Source organism: Chinchilla lanigera, unplaced genomic scaffold (assembly GCF_000276665.1).
Source record: "Chinchilla lanigera isolate Chin_1 unplaced genomic scaffold, ChiLan1.0 scaffold00021, whole genome shotgun sequence".
Classification (NCBI taxonomy): Eukaryota; Metazoa; Chordata; class Mammalia; order Rodentia; family Chinchillidae; genus Chinchilla; species Chinchilla lanigera.
In genome coordinates, this window is record NW_004955422.1 from 6,032,856 (window position 1) to 6,056,716 (window position 23,861).

Genomic DNA, 23,861 nt, shown 5'->3' on the forward strand with positions numbered 1-23,861 from the left:
TAATATTTACCCATTTCCTTTAATGTGGGGTATTGGTGATTTTTGATGTGTTGGGTAAGATATACATGAGGTAGAACCAGGCTTCTAAACCTTCTGCTCACAGGTTCCCTTGACTTTTTCAAAGAGGATGGGCCTTGACTTTAAAGCAAGTGCCTGCGTATTGCTGTGCATGATAATCTAGTGCTTTGTTAGCTTGGGATTCAGAGTGTTTTCGGCATGTAGAACATTCACTGTCAAACCAGGGAAGTCCCAGGAGAACCAGGATGCAGTGTCCAGCATATGCCTGTGTGCAGAGACACGATGGGGCGAGGGAAAGCACAGGAATTCTGTTGAGATGTAGCCCAGCTCAAACTTTCCCCTTACCCATCCACAGGATTCTGGCTGCTTTGTTCTGACACTTGCCTCATTGTCACTTTCTTTTTATTGACCAGTTTCTTCATATCATTTTCTGCTCAGTGGCCATCAAACTGCAGTTTTCCTCCAAAGTCCCACTTGGTGTACCATACCCTTCAATTCTTTGAAATTGTGTATCTATCTCCTGCTTCTTTCCCTTGATCTTAAGCTCAACTGTGTATCAGAACCCCTTAATACTCTTGAACCAGCTCCACAGATTACTGGTCTTCCAAATTGAGGTGTGTATCAAAATTTACTTCATGTCTGAATTCCAGTTTTGCCTGGAATTAGCTTTCTTTTCTTTACCTACCACATTTAGTGAAATCCCAGAATGTAGTGTTAGTAGATTATTAAAATACAGACTATTAAAACACACACAGAATGGTTAATTTTGTGACAAACTCTTTTAGTAGTATGATTTGTTTAGCTGAATAAACTTGTGAAGTTACTGAAAAACTGAGCCTCTAAAGAGTGACTTGTGTTCATATTTAAATAATAATCTCAATTTATATTTTACAAGTCAAATGATGTAAAAGTAATCCTGTGTCATACATAGGGCATTCAATATCTTACTTTATATTTAATTAATATATGAGTGCCCACCATACCTTAAGTACTACACTAGTACTTATAAGACAGAAATGTAGTTACGTGATCATAGCTCAAAAGGAGTTGTTCAGTCCAAACACAAGCAGAATGGTGTCAATTGTTATCAATGACCACAGTGTACTACCTTTTGCAATAACTACAAACCACTGCTTGAACTTTGGCTTTTTCAGTGACATTGGAAAAACACCTACTATTCATTTTTCATGGCATTGACTTCAAGTAGAATAGCGTTCCAATCTAAGGAATCTTATGAAAAATTATGTCATGATTTTTCTGAAAAGCTACTTGGTATGAGCAGTACCTTGGAAAAAGTTCTGCATTGGTAATTTATACCAATGTGTCTTATACTTTCTTTAGCAGGCCTAATTAAAGTAAAATAAGCAAAAAGCAAGAGAACCATAGGTTCAAAGGTTAAAAAAAAAAAAAGAAAAATTTAAGAATGCAAACGCATTTAAGTGGGTCTAAACCAATAGTTAGTCTCTTATAAAATAAATGTTCATAAATGTATATAAAATCTATGACTATATTTAACTCTGTGTCCATATGCAAATCATGCCACAGAGATTAGATACACACTTTATTTCTTTCATATGCTGTGTTTTTAGCATTCTCATGCATAATTTAAAAGAAATTTACCTCTGCAATTCACAAGCAAGAGTAGAAAAAAGTGTTACTATTTGTTTTTTTTTTTTTTTTTTTTCCAGTACCGGCAATCGAACTCACAACCTCACACTTGCCAGGCAGGTGCTGTGCTGCTGAGCTAAATTCTCAGCCCTCAGCATTACTATTCGAAAGGCTTTCTCAGGGGGCTAAAGGTTTAGCTGTTCAGTCCATGTCTTCTTGGTGTTTTTTGTGTTGTTTGATGAGGAAAAACGAATTAGGGTTGTCACTTTGGCATGTTCTGTGACTTTCAGTGGGGCAATTTACACAGTGTCTCGGGTGTGGTGAAAAGGTCCCTTTTGTGATTCTCGCTAGCTTTTTGATACCCTGAAAGGAGAGCAATCCCTGAGGGTGTTGTCAAGGGTTACGACACAAGCCCAAACATGATCAATGCAATGTATCAGAAGCCTTGAGGATCTCAGCACTGCTTGCACTGAATTACGCTCCTAGCTTGTCTCTTAAATCTGGTATTTTAGCTCAGATCTCTTGAAGAATAGCTGCATGCCTCCACAGCTCTGCATGCAAAAATAGTAACTTGGAAGTGTATAGAAAGTGTATCCCACTGTTATCCTCTCCGCTCTTCCTTTTTCTCTGCTGTGCTTTCTGTATTTTGAATGAACACGATTAACATTTGTTCCCAAAATTAATTGTGCATATTTTATGAGACATATAGTATAGGGCAATTTAAATGAGGTATGAGCACTGCTATAAGTTTATATCAGGTGACATTTTTCCTGGTATTGTTTACTTTGAACTGTTTCATACCCAGTTTCTTTCAAATTGGTAAACTCCTACTTCTCTCAATTCTTCTTCTAGGAACCTGTTTAACCCCTACCTATCTTGTGTTGTATGATTATCCTTCATTTCCAGATTGCCTCATCCACACTAACATAATTTATTCATTAACACGTTCTTTCTGGAAAGTATATACTGAATGTGTAAATTTTTCTACAATAGTCAATAGCCTATATCACAACTAGATGTTTACCATGGTCTTCCAAGTCATTTCGTTAACTTCTTAAATGCACAGAGCAGGTCTGATTTACTTTTTAATCTCCATTTACTATCCCTGTTCTAGAAAGAGAAGATATTTAATAAATATTTGTTGTTATGATTCACTCACAAAGGTTGTGGTCTACTTTTACCAAATTTAACTATAGCAATAAGTGAACCAGTATATTTATGCTACTATTAAATCATTTGATCATTAGGATTTGTCAACATATGTATTCAGACTTGCCCTCTGTATTTTCTTTGAGTAGACACATCCTCAGTATAGGAAGTTAAATCTGAAAATACAGGTCACCTAAATGAAAATGCTAAATTCAGAGGATCCAAATCAGCAGCTGTGAGCAATGTACTCCTTGACTGAAAGGCTCACATAGTGGTTTGAAGACATAAACCAGGCAGATGAATGCTTACATAAGCATCCAAAGAGTTTACCAAGACTGTCTTTCAGACTTTATATACTAATGGTATTATGTCCAGTATGTACTTGAGTTTGGAACCTCTGCTCCACGGTTTAGAAATACGACCTTATACATAAAATCTAGTGCTTTCTATGCCCAGCTGTTCAATTTTAATGTGATTGATGAATTTGAATCACTTCCTATCGAAAATAAGCTCATATCAATTTTGAAAATAATTTCTCAGTTATATCTCTTACAGGAAGCAGAACATTCATTGTTAAAACACTTCCTAGCAATATTTCATAAAAGCAAGGATCCACAGAGACGCACACGAACACATCCTTGTGCGTGTGTGTGATGCTGAGTCTTATAACAATAAATTATAAATGTCTCATACTCATGTCTTTGCTAAATCTTCTGTAGTCACATCAGAAGAGGTGCTTCTTAATCCCATTACAATGAATTAATTTATATGAAAATAATGTCTTATTTCTGCTCATGAGATCATGTAATATATATGCACACATGGAAAAGGAAAAAGAAATTCCAAGTTGAAGGGAAGTTTACGCCTCTGAGTAGATTTTTCAGGGCTCATGCTGATCAATTCAGCCCATGCATGTAGAATGAGGCTCAAGGAACTGAAACTTGATGACAAAGACTGAAATGAATGGTGAAGAGTTCAAGCTCGGCCCTCTTGCATAGCCAGGGAAGCCTGTGCTTTTCAAATAGTAAACAATTTTCTGTTTTAGAAAAGGTGATGGCCACAAGAAGGAGGGCAGACAAGTGGAGAGAGTTATGGAGACAGGTGAAAATAAATTTGGGAGAGGACTGGAAAGGAAATACTGGCTATAGAAACAGAACAAATAAAGGGAATTTGAGGTACCATTCCTCTGAAGAGAGTATGTGAAACTATGTAGGCGTGGAGCCCATTTTCAAGCGACACATTTGGAGGAAATCATTTCAAGAGCTGGGCCCATCTCTTTGCCAATGTTTATAGATTTATATTAAAATAATTGGATTGATATTTGTTTATCTGAATACGCTGGAGTTAGTTACCAAACCATTTGGAAAACATTTAAATATCAACATTTCAACACAAAATATAGCTTGTTTTTCCCAAATATGATAGATAATTCAGTTCAAAGAATGTTTCTGAGAAGGATCACATTTGGTTAGAATAGTTTTTTCTTTATATATATCAATTCACTTTTAATCCATCAAGGGAAACTCTTAGTGGTCAGTAAAGAATTGTAGTCCTAGGCATATCATACTGGCTAGCAAAGTTCTTTCCTCATATAAATTACCTTATAGGTGAGAATTCTTATTATTAACCTGTATTTTGTTGACATGGGTTTTAGGTTCATAATTTAACTTTTATGAAGCTTAGATTAAGAATATCATTTTAAATGAAAGGGTTGCATTGAGCAAAATTAATTCAAAATGTTTCAATTTGAAAGGAAAAATAAAGAGCTCAATATGCTGATATTAGAAGAGCAAATGCAAAAACTCCATGCCCTCAATGATATGTAAATTGAATTATCAGTGTTTTAATTAACTTTGGAGAATTTGACTGATTTAAGCTTTACTGTGTCTTTATAAAAAAATACCCATGGTCTTCTGGTGATTATCTATTTTAAATAAAATAATTGTTTTCCTAAGAGAAAGTTGTAACAATGAAATAAGCTAATTTTTAATTGCTAATTTGGAATTTGATAGTGTGTATGGTCATTGTGACCACATAAAAATGCCATGATATTAAAATTACTGTGATAATTTAACCCTTCTTTTTATATGTTCTTTGTTGGTGACATTATTAGTTATCCATGACTTATGACTATGTTTTTTATAACCTTCTGAGTACTAAGGTTTGGACTGGTTTTTAATTAGCATTTTAATTGCTCATCAAACTAATTGAAGACAGAGTTGGAAAATGGAGCATTTGCTAATCCCTGCGGTACTTACCAATACTAAGTTTTCCCAAGATCAAGTGCCTTCCTAGAGCACTAACAGAAGTTTGCTTTGCTTCAGGATCCCTGATTTACGGTAAGGCAATGCTGGAGACAGCGCCTTTGAAATTAGGACAATTTTCTTCTATCTTTCTTTCTGGACCCTTGGTCTATCAGTAACAAAAGTAGTTCACCATTTTACAATGAAAAGTTGGGAAATAACAGGAATAACTCTATGGTCAATGTTACTTCAAATGTAACACTAGTTGAGATGTGAATGTATTGCATCAGTATCCAGTCATTTATGGGAAAGAGTGATATTTGACATAATTTGTGCATTTGCTTACAAAACACTTACTCAGTACTTTCAATGTTATAAACACAAAACTGGCAACCAGCAAGATAGATGCTCTAACTAATTATGAACAACAAAGAGTAATCATTTTATTTTATGGACTAAAGAGGAGAATGTTTCATTTCCAATGAAAGAGTATAAACAAGTTGCAAGTACATCCACCCACGGCAGGATAGCACAAAGGGCAGCGTAGTGAGCCGCTAAGTGCCTGGACTGCGGCACGAGGGTGCTGAGTTCTGAATGCCTGGATTTCTAATCACTTTCTCTGTGATCTCTCTGTACTTTCCTTGATGTCTGGGTATCAGAAATCTGTGTCTTAGAAGTTCATGGGGAGGATTAAGTGAATTCATATTTTGAAGAATTAGAACAATCTCTAGACTATTTTAGTAATGTATTTTCTATATTATTGTGAAAAAGAACAAAATTTTATTACACTTTAAAATCCATAGTTGGAAGCTAGATATTTCGTGGCAAAATTTATACTATTTTTTAAAAGTTAAAATGCTTCAGTTAGTTCTGAAAAGATGCTCCAGGTTATTCTTCCTCCTCTCTGTTGCATGTTGATCCATCTACACGATGTAAAAAAATTCCATCCCATTTATATACTTGTGTTACCTTCTGATGCATGTTATATGTAACTTTACACAGAGTGTGAAGGAAACCATGATATTATCCAGACTTAGCTAATAATAGACAAGGGAGAAGTTTGACTTTCTAGATGGATTATCTACTTCACCAAATAAACATATTAAGGAGGGTACTTCCGGATAGGAGCACACCAAGTAGCTATTTCTGCATTTTTTAAGCAAATTGTAGTTTCTGTTCCTGCTCTTCTGATTACCAATTTCTTCTCTTTTAAATAAAGACTCCAAAATAAGTACAACTATTTTCAGTAAGAACAATTTGTAGTCTCGCAATTGAAGGTTAAATGTGAACTAAAGCATTTTTAGATAACTTCAATTTTAATTGATTTATAATATGCAGTCTAAATAACTAAGTTTGCTATGCAAACTGTTTTTTAAAACACATTCTCTTGGGCATATTCATAATTTCATCACTGTTTGTAATCCCCTTATGTCTACAGATTCTGGAATTGCCTGTTAAGAATGTTATTCTATCCAGCAGAGAAACTGGTCTCTAGGGAGGCTTACTCTCCCTGTGCCAATTCATTGTCACAGCTTTATTTTCCTTTTCTACTTTTATAAAATTTATTATTTTATCCCATTTACCTCTTTTCCCATGGTTGCAATTTTCTGTGATATCATCAACCTTCTTTCTGTTTGGATCTTCTTCTATTTATGTTATTTTCAATCAGTGAAAATGCACTGTAAGCTCCTTATAGTTAGAAATAGAGTTAGAATATATAACCTTGGATTCATTGCTCTCCATATGGATTTTTGCATCCCTACATGTGAGACACACAAATTTCTTTTTTTTATTTTAAAAATAAAAGGAGGAAAACATTAACAGACAGACAACCTTTTACAAAATGTCAAAAGAACAATGCAAACAATACAGAGTTACAAACAAAGTGGTAGGAAATTAACAATGCTTGTTGTATCACATATTGATATCTTCAAAGTGGTTTCTCATGAAAACAGATAGAGACATGCAATATTGATCAATCAAGGACTCATTAACAGTTTCTTTCAGCAAAGACACACAAATTTCTGCTGAGGACATTTACTAGCACTAACCTCTGACCCATGGAGTATAGAGCACTTTCTGACACTGCTGTAATTTATTACCTTAAAATTCTGGCATTTTGAGGTATTTATAACTTCTAAAATATATTTTCCTAAATCATTAAGTTGATAATGGGAAAAAGGTTCATTTTGGTTTTAAAGTCACAATAGAAAATTTCCACTGTTGTTTTGTTTTGGAAGTGTGATCTTCAAAAAGTTGAAATGTCCATTCCTTTAGACTAAAGACAGATCAGTCTGACCATTGACAGGTTACATCCAAGTACTAAATCAATTTGATCTGGGATTGGAGGGGAATTTACCGTTATACCTGGGATCTTTCTTTCCTGGTACTGGTAGATGTCCTACTGACACACCTAGGCTTAATTCCCATAGTGGTAGAGCACACACATCCTGACAAGTGGCTTGAAAACAGCTGTAGAGCATCAGGGACATCCTCGTGGCTCTTGGGATACACCGAGTGGCCAGCTCAAAGTTGTTTCCAAAGCACAAGTATCCTTGCTCACCTACAGCCAAGGTTCTGCCAGGACACTAGTACCTCGCCTCAGATTAGTTTACTTTCTTTGAAGATATATAAAAATGTATAATAGATATTGTGAAACACGAAGAAATTGTTCAATAGGAAAGGGGAACTAGGGAGGGGAAAAGAAGGAAAGGAAAATAAAAAATGAGAAAGGAAGGATTAAATGGAAACAAAGCTTTGATTTTTTTCCGGTACCGGCAATCGAACTCACAACCTCGCTCTTGCCAGGCAGGCACTGTGCCCCTGAGCTAAATCCCCAGCCCCTAACCAAAGCTTTGTAAGTAAGGAGCGGAAGAGGGCTTGAAGGGAGAGGAGGAGCACGGGAACAAGGGAACCAGGATATATCCTGTGCAGGTACAAATTCTCTTTGGTAACGTGATCATTATGTATATCTAAGTTATACCAATAAACTTAATAAAAAAACATATTTGTGTGACCAGCAAGGAAAAAACAAATATAAACCTAAGACTTCCTAAACTCCATTTTGATAATGTTCTTCTATATCTACTGACTATACATTCATGTATACATTGTACATATTCAGAGAGATGTATACCCTCAGTTCAGTTATGTGTACGTTATAAAATTGTCATCCTGCAAAATAAACGTAGAAGCATTCAGGAAAGCATTAATGTGAACTAAAATGGCATAAGGTGAGGATTAATTCAAGCCAGCATGAATTATCTAAGACATACGGTGTACTCAGCACTCCACAAGCATAGTGGGGTTGTGCAAAAATAAATAACTGATTTTCTTTCAAACTTTTCAGTGGGTTGTATTGATGCAAACAAAGCTTTATGATTGAGTCTAGGAAACGTTCATTCAAATTATTCTATAATTATGCTGTGGTTTTGAATGTCCCAAATCATTACATGAACAGGCATGCAAAAGTTGTACGTAAGGGAGGGCATCATTTGTGAAAGAATATTTTTCTTAATGATCACTCATGTTGAAACAAATTATAATTCTTTACCAAAGACCAAGGATGTTAAAAGATTGAACTTGGTAAATCAGTGTAAAAGTTTATGCTCCCTTACATTATGCTCCTTTACGGTATTTTCATGTAAAGGAGTTCTTCCGTAGTGTATCTTGAAATAGGAATATTGGGCATGGTGGTTACAGAACATATTTCAGAGCTAAAGAAGAGATAACTTTAGATTTATTATATCAACATCTTATCAATTTACTCAGAACAGGCATTAAAATCTCATATTTCCCTAAGCTTTGTTTAAATTTTTAATATAGTCCATTTTACCTTACCAAGATCGGGGAAGTCTAAAGTAGGAGTCTGATTTATTTGTTTGTTTTAGTTTACATCAGGACTGTAGAAATAAAGAAAATTTTAGTATCAGAATGGAGGTGGTGATGGCAACTGAGGAAACAGAGTATCAAGGGTCAGCTTTTCCTCAATTCTTGGATATTTTCTGTCTAGGAATAAGAGTTTGAAAATCTGAAATAAATTTTTTACACAAATCCACACATACATGTGTGTGCACATATAAACACACACCACAAATACATTCATAGACCTACAATAGGGAGCAAAATTAAATGGACCAGGTCTGGGCAGCTTATGATTTATTATGAGGGACAAACAGTAAATAAAGAAGTCAACAGACATTTAATTATAAATGGAAGTAGGAGCACTGAAGGAAAAGTTCAGAGAGTGATGCAAATCATTCTAATTTATATTAGAGAATCAAGAAACCTTAAGAGAAAATGGCATTGCAGCTAAGCCCTGACAAATGAGTAGGATTTTAACCAGGTAGCCGTGTCCCGGGAAGCAGAAACAACTCCTTTCAGGATCTGAAGAGAAAAAGACACCATTAATGTGAAGAGCTGAGAAAAGCCCAAGCAACTGGGCGTCCACAGTGAGAAAGGGCAGGGTAGATGGGGTTAGGAGATAAGCAGGCACATTAGTTTCCTGAAGATGCCGTAACAAAGTACTGTAGGAGTGACTTGAAATAGAAATATATTCTAGGGTCTGGGGATTTAGCTCAGCAGCACAGCACTGCCTGGGAAGCACAAGGTCGTGAGTTTGATTCCCAGTACTGGAAAAAAGCCAAAAACAAAACAAATGTGTTCTATCCCATTCCAGGAAACTAGAAGTTGGAAATGATGATGTTGGCAGGATTATGCTGCCTCTGTTCATTTACTATGTTGGCTCACAATCCTGAGCATTGTGGGACTTGAAGATGCATAACTTGGATCTCTGCTGTTGTCTTCTGTGTGCCTGCTGGCTCTTTCCACGGTGTTTTCTGGGTGTTCCTCCACGTGTCTTCTCCTCTACATCCATCATACTGGACTTAGGGCCCCTCTCCTCTTCCTTAACATCTGAGCCACACATTCAAATAACCTATTTCCAAGTAGGATCACATTCATAGGTGCCAGGCCTTCACTATGTAAAGTAGGGGATACAATTCTACTGGGAAGTTTAGGGTCTTTCCACTGTGATGATGACTTATCATTCTATTCAGTGAGAAGCCACTAAAATGGGTTAAGAAGATTAAAAAAAATTACCTGAATAATTTTGCACTGTATAATTTTATTCATATGACACTTTAGAAAGGGCACAGTGATTGGGACAAAAATTGGTCCAGTGTTTGCCAGAGGCTAATGGAAGGAGTTGAATGTTGCAGATAAAGAACATGAGACAATCTGAGGATTAGAAAGAAATATTGTACATTTGAACTGAAAAATGTGTGTCCATATTTACTGATGGCAAACTTTGGTGTATTTAATTATTTTTCAATATGTAACAAATGAAATAGGCTCGGTTTGGACCTTACAAAATGATGGTCCCACTGCGACAAAGTTGTTGTGAGGATCGGGGTGGTGAGCTGCATGTGAATTCCATGGTGCAGAGCTGGCTCTGAAGTATTAATTTGTCAGCTCCTTCTCATCATGACAGCTTGCTGAAAATATCTCTTCATCATGAGAGTGGCAAAAAAGAGATTCAAAATCTTGGACACCTGCCAGAACAATATCAGTGTAGGGGTCAGGGGGCCCTGTCAACAGTTGACAGGAATTATACAGATTTCCCAAGGCTTGCTCAGAATAATTAAGGAGAAAGAAAATGAATATGCCAAAGTGAGAAAGTAGAGACTGAAGTTAAGTACCTCAGTGTTCTTGGGGACCAAAGGTTGATCGAATGCCATGTGTTGAAAGGAACTTGGAGATTCTGGGAAAGAGGGATGCAAACACCCTGGAACCCCACCCCCAACAGAGGTTGCCAAGGAATAGCTGGGAAGCATTGTGCTCTTGCACAAATTAAATTCTCCAAGAAAGGCTTCATTGATCCAGAAATGTATAATTGACAGTAGGAGAGGAGACAAGTGAAGAAAACAGGGGACTCTAGAAAAAAATGAATGTGTACTTTTCTCTGAGTCATTTGCATTATTGCTATATTTTATGTGCTTCAAAGAAAGATTTTTCTGGCTGAGCATGGTGGTACACACCTCTAATCCCAGCACTCGGGAAGTTGAGGCAGGAGGATTGCTGTGAATTCGAGGCTAGCTTGGGCTGCAAAGTGAGCTCAAGGCCAGCCTGAAATGTATAATAAGACCCTGTCTCAAAAAGACAGGAAAAAAAGAAGGAAAGAAAGAAAGAAGAAAGAAAGAAAGAAAGAAAGAAAGAAAGGAAGGAAGAAAGAAAGAAAGAAAGAAAGAAAGAAAGAAAGAAAGAAAGAAAAAAGAAGAAAGAAAGAAAGAAGAAAGAAAAAGAAAGAAAGAAAGAAAAAAAGAAAGAAAGAAAGAAAGAAAGAAGAAAGAAAAAGAAAGAAAGAAAGAAAAGAAAGAAGAAAGAAAGAAAAAGAAAGAAAGAAAAAAAAAGAAAGAAAAAACAGAAATAAAGAAAAAGAAAAAAAGAAAGAAAGAAAGAAAGAAAGAAAGAAAGAAAGAAAGAAAGAAAGAAAGAAAGAAGTAAAGAGAGACAAAGTTGTGTGTATTGGATAGAATAACCCTTTTTTTTTGAACCAGGGATTGATATCAGGACCTTGAACTACTCAAGCAGGCAGTGTGCACTGAGCTATATATCTAGCTGGAATAACTTCTGGAAGGAAACTTTGATGAAAAAAAAACACAGGGTTGGAGATATAGCTCAGTGTATTTGGTACTGAGTGAATCCTCAGGGCCAAGAAAATTGATTAATAATACATTAAAAATCCAGACTAACTCTGAAGAGGGTTGTAATAAAAAAGAAATTAATTCTAGCTCTGAGAATTAATAATTAAGTGATCTTGCACAAGTTATTATCACTTTCTTAGATCAGATAGTTTGTCTGTAATTTATCATATATATATATACTGTTTAATAATTTGGATACTGAAATTATCATATGTAAACTCTCAATAATGTCAGACACTTCTTGTTCACTTAACTTACTCACCTTAAGATTTCTGGATTGTGTTTACTATGTTCTACATAAGCATGGATTACTGGTCGTTTCTCTATCTCTCCACAAAAGAATGGAAAAACCATGAAGACAATTTATTTTGCTTAATGCTCTAACCTCAGTGTTTAATTAGTGTCCTAACACTCAATGTAAATTATTCAATTAATGAACAAAAGAACCATGACTATTATTAATAATATCATCCTGTCTTCCTTGCTTGGTAGTATGGTAGTTTCAAAAGCGAAACTTTTTTCAGTACATGATTTCTTGGCTACTGCTTGGGTGCCACCATGGGTCTTGCCTTAAGTAGAAGGGAAAACAAAACCTTCACAACCTTGAATTGGATGAAAGCTCTTGTACTTGTCCTCTCAGGTGAAAATAAAAATCCAGGGTTTCAATAGTTGGGAAAATGGAGCAAAATCTCTTAGTATATCCTGACCTAAATGTTTGTTCAGCTACTTTACTTTGGACATTGCCTGACCCTCTGAGGTATAGAGGTGTTCATGAATTATGGAGCGAAACTTGCTAAAGAACACTTCTTTATCCACTATAAGAAGCGAGTGGTCTCACTGTAAGGCAGAGTGAAAGACATTCTTGTTTGAATTGTGGCTAAAATACCATTGATCCTTTTCCTAGAGCACAAAACAAACAATTGTATTCATGTATTTCTCTCATTGATCCACACTAGAAAATTCTGAGTTTCATGAGCTTAGCCTTGCTGAAAATCATTGCAGTTTCTTCAAACTTCGCTATGTTTTCTTGGCATGTTTAATTAAGCAGCACCAAGCAATGACATTCCTGAGGAGTTTTAGGGACAGGGTCTCTTCTGAGAGAAAGACAATTCAGGGGACAAACCACATTATTTGGACAAATTTGAAATCCTTGAAATTGCTGAGCATGGTGGTAAAGGGAAGTCATGGGTGTAACCATCTTATTCTCCAGGCTTAAACCCTCTCTGTTCATTTGCCATTTTTAGTGTGAAAAGATAAAGCATGACCTCAGCATCCTCAGGGCTGATCTAGGCATGCATCCTTCAGAGTTTACCCCTACAACAATGCTCAGTGAAATTCCTCCTGAGCTATGAACAGTTTAGTGGAAACAAAACTAAATAACTATTTGTAGGACAATCACAAATGGGGAGGGCGATATTTGTTCACAGGTGTATTTTTGTTGTTGTTTTGGAGAAAAGTAATTGAGTCAGTTTCTTCTCCTTCTACTCTTTTGTTTGTCCTCCCTCTTAATTATACAGTGCACAAGACGTGCTGATTTAGAGACACAGACTTGATCCACTCTCACATACACCCTGCTACAAAGGCTGCTCTCTCAGCACAAGCACTTTGCAATCATCCATGCAGGATTATAGAAGGTGTCATTTTCACTCTTGACTAAAGTTACTGGAGACCCAGAAATGTGTGCAGCCTTTGTGTGATCTCTCCACATTCATTAAAGAAAACTGACCAGAGGTGAATAAGAACAATTAATCATTCCTTTCTTGAGGTGCTAAGAAAAATATATGTCATTATTCTTAAATCTCTTTGACATACATGAACAATTTTTTCAACCACTGTTTACTCATTTCTATGAAAATGTAGATTGCAGTTGCACCCTAGCTGTGTATTCTTGTTTTTTTTTTTGTTTGTTTGTTTTTCTCCGGTACCGGGAACCGAACTCACGACCTTGCACTTGCCAGGTAGGCGCTTTTGCCGCTGACTAAATCCCCAGCCCCATTCTTGTTTTTTTTAAAGGGAGAAAATCACATTACATTCAATGCTGTTGTTACAAGCAGGAAGATTTTCTTCTTTTTAAAGATGGACCTACACACACACACACACATACACACACACACACATACATGCACACACACACACACGCACACGTATTAGTCGCAAATCATTTATATGCCAGTAGGCACTTAGGTTGTTTTCATATTTTGTTTAACAGTCCTGTAGTGAATATTTAGGTGTAGATATTACTTAAAATACTGATTTCATTCTTTGAGATATCCTATAGAAGATTTCCTCTGTCTCTGTCTCTGTCTCTCTCACACACATGCACACACACACAAGCGCACATACACACACACCTGCAGGCTCTTGATAGGGATGACTGTTAGTCATTTTGATTGCACAAAAAATTCACAATATATACATTCATCAAACCTTCATGCATACTTTGTATAAAATTTGTACACATTAATTATTTTTAAATTAAAAATACTGAATGTAAGCTTTGCTGTTCCAGTTGCCTAGAGTTACGCTAAAGTCAGGTTTTCCCCTATTGCTGTATTTACCCTTGCTCTTATGTAGGTCTGCAAATGTGGGTCTTCTCAGTAGTGATCACATTCTTAGTTGACTATTTCTGTAGACAGTTCCTCTTGTGTTCAGTTTGTACTCTCACTTTCAATTTCACATGCTAAACTACCCAAAATTTTATTTCCTACTTTGTCACCTTTGGCATTTTTTATGTAAAATTTCAATAATATCAGTAATAGCTCAGAGCAGTCCCAAGGGATATACATCTGGATATCCACAAAAACCCAGAGATTGTATAAAAATATCTTCCAGTAACAAATTCTTAAAACATCCATTTCATTGACAGCAAGTGGTATTATTTTATAGTGTAATAGTAAAGAAAGTCAAGTCTTTTAAATTCAAAGACAATTAGTTAACTGAAAGGTTCATTCTTTGTTAACCATTAGACAGAATGGTGAAAATCAGAATGGAGAAAATTAAACTTAGAACATATTCACATACACATACTTGTTCAGGTTTTAAAGCCTACCTTATTTTTCCAGTCTGTGTTATCACATCAGAGATTCAATTAGCCCTTAGTACTTCAATGTTTCCTTAATATACTAAAATTTATTTTTCCTAATCTTATGGTGGGTTGTGCATTGGACTTTGAGTATGAAAATGAGACTAGCAATTCAAGCTCTGGTTCAGCCACATGCAGGATATATAGTTATAGCCTGGCTTCCTCATCCATAAAATGGAAATTATCTTTTATCTGAAGAAGCCAACTCATCCTAGAACTTTTTCTGTTTTTAACTCTAAAAATCCCACTGAGAAAACTGACCGCCACCAGACTAGGCAAACCAGGATGGATATCTGTCTTACTCTCTGCCCTACTTTAGAGAGGGTGCTAGAAATATGTTTATAAGAAAGCATTTCTTGAAACAGAATGTTCCTACACATAGAAAGAATCAGAGACCTCTTTGGTGGACTGATTGCAAAGTGTGTCATTGAATGTATGGGCTGCCGTGTTGATCTCACATAACCAAGTAGGACTTCTACAAGACAGGCATCTACGTACCAACTCAAAAGAGATCTGCACCCAGATAAAATTCTGCAATGGAGAAACAGTGTTAGCCATAGTCAGTGACACATATAGATTATGCACCTGGTGTCATTTATCATTTCCTATTTGAGGCAGAGCCTCTTTGCTGTGGAGGACCAGGTCTTTTAGGGATAGTGACACTTAAATTGGAATGTCTGGTGTGCTCTCTCCAAGGTATATAACTCTGAGAAATGTATTTACATCTTGTATATTCCCATATCTATGTGCTACAGTATGAATGTTTTTATTGTATGCCAAATCCACAGGTTGAAAATTTAACCCCCGAGGTAATGGTATGAGGTGGTAGGGCCTCTGGGTGATGTTTAATATTTACAGAAGAGGTCACTGGGAGCCACCTTGCACACTCTGCCATGTGCGTGTGCAGTGGGAAGATACTGTCTATGAGAGTCGAATTTTCACCAGACACTGACATGCATGTTAGCGTCTGTCACACACATCTCTATGTCCAGAACCACGATATAGCATTGTTTATAAACCAGCAAGTTTATGGTATTTTTGTTATCAGAATCAAAAAGAATTGCGGCACCATATTTGTAAAAGGGTTTTTACTCATTTATTTTTCAACTCTTATTAGTACATAATTACAGTACATGATTACATTCATTGCAGGGTGCTAGTACAGGTACATAACACAGTTTACTTAGTGTTCCCCTCCCCACCACCCCCTTTCATTTTGCCAGCATCAGATTCATTTATAGATTTACTTATCACCTTGCAAAGATAATCATCATATATACACATTAAAAACTAGAGTAATAGGCAAAAAGAGTACAGAATGCATAAAACAATTGTACTGAGTCAAGGTACATAGATACATCATTCACACTGAATTACAACAAAGTGCAACCTTGGTTCACAAACTTGATTCCTATCAAGATTCTGGGGAACAGGCCCACATTCATGTTCACACCAGGAAGGTGGTCCTGTTCGTCAACAGAAGTGAATTCTCGAACTGAAGCAAAGCTTTGCCAAATACTTCTATTTGTAAGCCAAACTGTTTGTGACACGATGCATTTGTGAGCTAAAGTACCACTATAACTTCTTTCTCTCTCTCTCTTGTTTCCTAATATCTGCCTTTATTTCATGCTTTACTTACGTATTAAAATTTTCATGTGATAGGAACTGTGACATTTAAGCTTTTTTTAATCTGAGTTACACTTAACATTATTGTTTCAACTGCATCCATTTTCTATAAATGATTCAAGTTTATTTTGATAATAGAGTTCTTTCTGAAGTGAGATGGAGTCTTAGTATTTTGATTTTCATTTTGCTAAAGGCCAGAAATGTTGGACATTTACTTATGTACTTTACCATGTATTTATGAGCCATTTGTATTTCTTCATCTGAGAAGTATCTATTCATTTCTGATACTCATGTTTTGATTTGGTCTTTTTTTTTTGTTTGTTTGTTTCTTTGTTTTCCAGGACCGGGAATCAAACTCAAAACTTTGCGCTTGCCAGGCAGGCTCTGTGCCGCTGAGCTAAATCCACAGCCCCATGTATTTGGTCTTTATATTTGAGGGGCATATTATTTTGAGCTCTTTATATAAGCTAAATATTAGCCCTTTGTCTGAGGAGTAGCAGATTTTTCTCATTTTTCAGGCTGTCTCTTCACTCTGGTGTTCTTTTGCTGAAGAGAAACTTTTTAATTTGATATGATCTGATTTGTGGATAATTGGTATTATTTCATGTGCAACCTGGCTTTTGTTCAGAAAGTCTTTGTCTCACCTATATCTTGAAGAGTTTTACCTATTTTGTCTTCCAAAAAATTAAGTGTTTTTGTTTTAGTGTTTAAATCTTTGAATTTTAACTTTAATTTAGTGCATGATAAGAGCTATGGGTCTAGGTGCAGTCTTTGGCATGTGGATACCAGTTTTCCCAGTACCACTTGTTAAAGGGCTATCTTTCCTCCAGAAAAAGGATCTGGCCCCTTTGTCAAAGACAAAGGCCTAGGGTACCTGGATTTGTTTTTGTATCTGCAATTATTTTCCATTGATTTACAAGTCTGTCTTTGCCAAGTCCATGATTTTTCATTACTGAACATTTGTAGTATAATTTGAAGTCTAGGATTGCACTTGTTGGCCAGAAATGCTTTTGCTATTCTAGGTCTTCTCTGGTGGCATATGAAGTTTATGATTGTTTTCTCCAGTCCTGTAAGGAACGTCACCGGTATTTTGCTTGGGATTGGATTAAATTTATATAACAACATTGGGAGGATAGCCACTTTGACTATATTAATTCTGTCTGTCCAGGAACAGAGGATATCTTTCTGTTTTTCTAGTATGTTCTTCAATCTCCTTTTAGAAAGTAGCATAGTTTTTTTTTAAAGAGATCTTTCGCTTCCTTGTTTAGGTTAATTTCTCAGTATTTCATTTTTCTTGAGGCTATTGTCAAAGATACCGTTTCCCTAATTTCCCTTTCAGTTATCTTGTCATGGCTCCATAGGAAAATTTGTTCTTAGAAACTAAAAGACTATGTTTATTAAGTGCTTTCTACAATGTTAGCTCTAAAGGTTATTTTTATCAAAAAAATGGCTAGCAGGATTATTACTAATAATTGGCAGAAGGGTTAATTCTCTAAACCCTTAGAGAATTAAATTTGTCGCCTAATTTTTCTATAATACTCAGACTGCCACAATTGAAGAGCAGGTTAAGATATTCACAAAAATTAAGTGGTGAAACTATAAGCCCATGCAATGAGTCAGGTCATAGTCAAGGAAAAACAAAAATGGGTAGGAAAAAATAAGTATAATTTTGCTCTTTATTGAAGCTAAATTAAGAAGTGAACTAAAGGTGGAAAGTGGACACAACAAATAAGGACATATTTAAATCAATTCAGGAATTCAGTTGATCGTTCAGTTGTTCAGCTGCTAGCCACTGAATACTTGATTTGCATGTCTCAGTTGAATTCTACTGGGTAATCTTATAAGAGTTCCAGCTCCCAAAGGAATTCTATATTTGTAAAACATTTTCACTGTCCCTGTCTCACTTGATGTCAAGGCAGTCTGTGAATTATGCATTAATTTCAAATATAAACTTGAACTCTAGGAGATTAATGTTCCACCAAGGTGACCTGGCTTTTAAATTGTGGAATCTAGACTGAAACCCAGGCTGTGTAACTAAATGTCACACAGCTCAGCTCAGTGTGTCACAGGGGCATTGTGGCGAAGGTATAGTACATGTTCAGTGTTTCTGGGATGCTGGGGACTGTATGCTTGTCGCCTAATTTTTCTATAATACTCAGACTGCCACAATTGAAGAGCAGGTTAAGAGCAACTACTGATTATTTTATTTCATTTCACACGTTAATATGTTGTGTTACTAGCCACAACCCCCAAAATTAATGAAGTCAAAATTGTATAATCAACTTAATAAGTTATACTAGAATAAAAGACTTGGCAAGCTATAGAACACTAGGAAGCTTAGAACTTGTATGAAGCTGACCATTCACAAAACATCTGCTATATATTTAATCACCTATTTACTCACCTCTGAAGAAAGCCTAGTTTGGTAGTTTTTGATGAACCTAAAAATTTTAAATTCATTTCATAAAGGTATTTTTCTATCAGGAAAAATCAAATGGAATAATAATGACTATCATGATGATAGTGATTGTAACAATAGCCAATCAGTGAAAATATGAAACATGACATAGATCATTGTATGTGGTTTGCAAATCAATTTGCAATAGCTGATTTGCTTAGATATCTGTCAAATTGAGAGGATGGAAATTCCATGCATAGTTTATACAATAAAGATACTACCATGTACCGTGACCAACCACTTACTCAGGCCAGAACCAGCCAGTGAGGCAAGTGAAACACCAAGCTGCTAGCAGTTTGTTGCATGTTATTCCCTTGATACCACTCCTTACTTCTTGCTCCAACATTTTTCAGCCCTTGAGCACCTAAGAGTCAGCTGGCACCTTTAAATTTCATCCCTATGAGTCAACCTGTTAGTGAATTTGCAGTATGTTCACTGGCTTTCTGTACAGGTAGCACCGAGAGCTGTAGGGACGTGTTGCCAGCAACGGGAAAGGAGGGAGGGTGGGGTCCTGACTCTTGGCGGAAGAGTCCCTTTTTAAGCAGGTTGTCAGCATTCTTCTACTTTCCAATCTCTCTCCGTAGTATTTCAAATGCTTAGCATAGATTTAAGAATCTCACTAACATGGTACCTTGCAAACAGCTGAGAAGTCTCTTCTGGTAAACTTCTCAGGTAAAGGAAGCATTGTTTCCCAGCAAGTTATCCTTCTGCTTGCACCCTTTGTTTGCCAAGTCAACTCTGTTTTCTTGCTGTACTTGCACAAATCGATCCAAGGTCTGTGACTCCATGGGAGCCCTCTGAGCTCCACTTATTAATGCCTTGTCTATATTTTCACTGCTTATTTGAAGATACTGTACTGCAAAATGTTCTTTGTAACCTATATAGGGGAAATACAGATTAGGAAAGAAAAGAACAGCTATAAAAATCATCTTATTTAAAGACAAAGTGCTCAAAAGACTGCAGAAAGTAGGAAAGCCACAAAAGTGACCAACAAGCCTAATAGACAGTGTAGGGAGTCACAAGATTGTGTTAGTTTTCTAGTGCTTCTGTAACAGAGTGTCAAATGGTGCATGATTTAAAGTACAGAAATGTATTATCTCAAAGTGCTGGCGGCTAAAAAGAGTGAAATCATGGTGTCAGGAGGACTGTGTTTTCCCTGCCAGCTATCTGGATGATTCCTTCCTTCATACTTTTTCTTTTTTCCTGACAATCTTTGGCATTCTTTGGTTTACCTCTCTTCAGCCACAATGTCATATTTTTCCTTCAGGTCATTATGTTGTTTTCTTTCTTTGTATTTCTCTCTCTCTCTACGTAAAAATTCTCCCTTTGGTATGCAGACATTAGTTACAGGGGATTAGGACCTATCCTAATGAACTGGCTTTAACATGATTACATTTGTTGGAAATATGTCTTTAAATAAGTTTATATTCTGAGGTCCTGGAGTTTAGGATATCAACATATCTTTGGGGGGAATACAACTCAACCTATAACAGAGATGAATTCAAAAGCACATACCCTGTCTATACGGATGTCAGGTGCTGTGATTCTAATCTTAATGCTTATATTTTAAGAGGGACTGAAACTATCAAGTTTTTTTACAAAATATATGCCAGAAATCATCTTGTTTTATAAGGGCCAAAGTAGGCATACCTTATGAGCTGATTGAGACTTTTCAAAACACCCAGATTTTCTGGTTGTCTTAACCTTTCAACTTATATGTGATAGCTGTGATTGCAGTGAGCTGCCTGCTTTATTTGTGGCTATGCAGCTGCTAACAAGAGAATGAAAGTCACAACCTCTTGCTTCTAATAATGTTTTCTTTAGAGAAACCAACATTTTTAATCCATTCTTGCTGTATTAGCTACCAGTCTTCTTTCAGCACCTCATTAACATGTCAAGTCCAAAATGTTTAGAGAAATCTTTTCCCAACTTGCCTACTTTTGCCAGATAAGAATGTAGGAAGTGAAATGTTGCACAATGTTACTTTTGTATATATAAATACATATAACAAGTATGCATAATTTGTTGCATATGCTAGATGATCACATATCTATATGATCAAAATAGAGAAACTAGTTGATATGCCAATTACCTACCTGAATCAGAAAAATAATTCTACTTCTTTTATATAAATAATGTCTTTTATATAATAATTTATGTCTTTTATATAATATTTGCCATTATAAAAGACATAATAATTTATGTCTTTTATATAATTTTTGCCATTTTGAGATATCATATCTCTCATTTGTATGGCTTTTGCAAATTTTTAAATTGTACTTTTTTCAGTTTTCCTTCTTTTAAAATAATTTAATTGAAGAATCAAATGCATAATTTATAATTTAAAAAGGCAAACGATATCCAGAGCATGTATATAATAGGATTGTGTGAAGAAAACTTGCTTGGTAATCATGAAGGAAGCTTGGAGATATATGAACTTCTTTTTATCTCTCCATTTATCTTTTTAGAAAAAGACAGTACATTAGAAAAATTCAGCAGTAATGGAGAAAATTCACAACCTAACTCGGTTATGAGATTGCCTCCAAACCTCAGATATAGGTTGCTGTGGGGATCTCATTGATTGTACAAAATCCATACAGTGTCCTCAGGGCAGGGAGAAATAAAGAGTGATAACAGTATCTCAGTTAATGGCACTGAAACTAGGAAAGTCACCTGGATTCAGCAAAGGACACTCCACACATTTAATGGGCCAATCTGCAACCAGCAGCTAAAACTGGGAAGAGAGGTTTGCTGGATCAACCAGAGTCAGGAACCATAATAAAACCGTTCTAGGATGCACGTTCTGAAAGTACACCGAAAGAAAATTCCTATCTGCAGTTTCAATCTTTTATCAGATTCCTGCATAGCCTGAGGCAAATTTTCTATGTTTTTCTTTACCTTTTTTTTAATTTTAAAGATAAAAGAATGAAAGCATATCAATCAACACACATACATTTAGAAAATAACAGAAAAACAATACAAACACTGGAGAATTTTGACAAGACAAACTGGTGTGAGTTGAGGTCAGAGATACAGGGAAGGAAACACATAATGTTGGAATTTGTAGAAAGCCATCTATGGAGTTAAGTTTTCATTTCAAGTTTGATAGTGCAATATTACAGGATTTTAGACAGTGAGTGTCATTTATGTATGCAAACATCTTTCCAATTTTGAGCTTTCACAGGCATGAACTTCCGCCTTAGGGCTGATTTCTTTGTGTCCATGGATTCTGGTATGTTCACCGCATTATCATTTGATCATGGTGAGTTTTTTCCCTGATTTCTTTGTGACTGATTTTGTGTTAAGGAGTACATTTTAAAATGTCCATGTGCTTGTCCAATGCATATGCCATGGTTCCTTTTATATGAGAAACACAAAATAGAAATAAATAAACAGAACAAAATAAAAGGTAGATAATTAGAAAGAGGGAGATGAAATTTTTGCAAATTGGAAGGAAACCAAGAAATGGAGAGTGAGAAATAGGGTGAGAGAGGGGAGAGGGAGATGACATAAAATTAAAATGCATTATGAACATGTATCGATTCCCCACAATAATTGTAACCATTATATACTGTGGGCATGTACTAATAAAGACAAACATTCAAAATACCATTCTGCTTGCTGTGTGTAATATTGGAGAGAAAGCTAACTAGAAGAAAGGAATAGTTGGTGAAAGTCCAGAGAAGAAGATGGTGGTTTGGAACTGGGCCATGACTGGTAGAGAGACACCAATGGTAGCCTAGTTTTAGGTATTTTTTTGGAGACTTAAACAATAGAACATTCTAATTTACTGGAAAAATAGAATAGTAAATGTTGATTTGTGTCTAAGAAAACAAAGCAGTGCGGTTAATTATTTGGATGAGAATTGGATTAGAGCAGGCTTTAGGATGTGTTGGGGAAATCAAGTATTCTTTAATGGTTCTATTAATCCCATTGCTGTTGCTAGAACAAAATACCCATTACACACAAGGTAAAGTAGGAAAGGTTTATCTTGCCTGAAGGTTTCAAGCTGGCTGTTATCAACTGACTCCAAGGAAGACACATCCTGGAGGAAGGGCATAGTGGAGGAAGATTCCTTCACCAGTCATGGACAGGATACCAAGCAAGAGGGAAAGCGCCAGAGAAAAGACACAACTTTCCAAAAGCACACATCTAGCCACCCATCTCCTCCAGTCAGGCCCCATCCCTTAGGAATCCTTAAACTGAACGCATCAAATGATTTGTAAATCTGCTGAGGTGCTCAGTGGCCTCAGAATTCAATCATCTCTCTAGGCATCTCTTAATCCAATCAAGATTAAATCAAAATTAAACATCACAATGTCTGTGTTAAATTTGATACAAATCTGGAGTTCAAGATGAGATCAATAATGGAGTTATATATTTCAAAGCAATCAGCTGAAAGCTGTGATTGATTATTTTTTTTACATAAGTTAGAGAGAATAATAAAATCATGGTTCCTTTAACAATATCTCTATTATATATCACAGGTTAAATGATACAATGGATTTGCATTTTACCCCAGTGACAAATATTTAAGAGGTTGCAGTGGTCACTTCCGTGCTTATATCTTGCCTATATGGAGGTTTATTTATGAGAAATTCCTAGAAGGGAGATTGCTACACTCTAGCATATGTGCATTTACATTTTTGAAGCTTTTTGCCAAGTACTCCCAGCAACAATATATAAAAATCTGCTTCCTCATGCCACTGCCAAATTTTATAATCTTTGGCAATCTGATAGGTTTTAAAAGAGAAAGATTTTTGTTATTTAATTAGCATTTTACAGAATAATTAGTGAGGTTGAGCATCCATCCATATGGCCTAAGCTACTTCAGTCTCTTTTTGTGAATCAAACTGCCTATTTATCCTTCTCCTATTCTTCTATGGAGTTGTTATTTTTTCCAGGAGTTTTCCTCTATTTCTTGGCCACAATATAAATATTTCCCGGATTTTTTTTTTTTTTTTTTTTTTTTT

At 35.8% G+C, this 23,861-nt stretch overlaps 1 protein-coding gene and 1 pseudogene across 1 annotated transcript in view; one reads left to right on the forward strand and one right to left on the reverse strand.

The window, feature by feature from the left end:
- Lrrc4c (leucine rich repeat containing 4C) overlaps positions 1-23,861 on the forward strand; it is a 1,216,524-nt gene that overhangs the window by 395,206 nt on the left and 797,457 nt on the right. The window lies entirely within an intron of this gene.
- LOC102009073 overlaps positions 19,557-23,861 on the reverse strand; it is a 25,828-nt pseudogene continuing 21,523 nt past the window's right edge.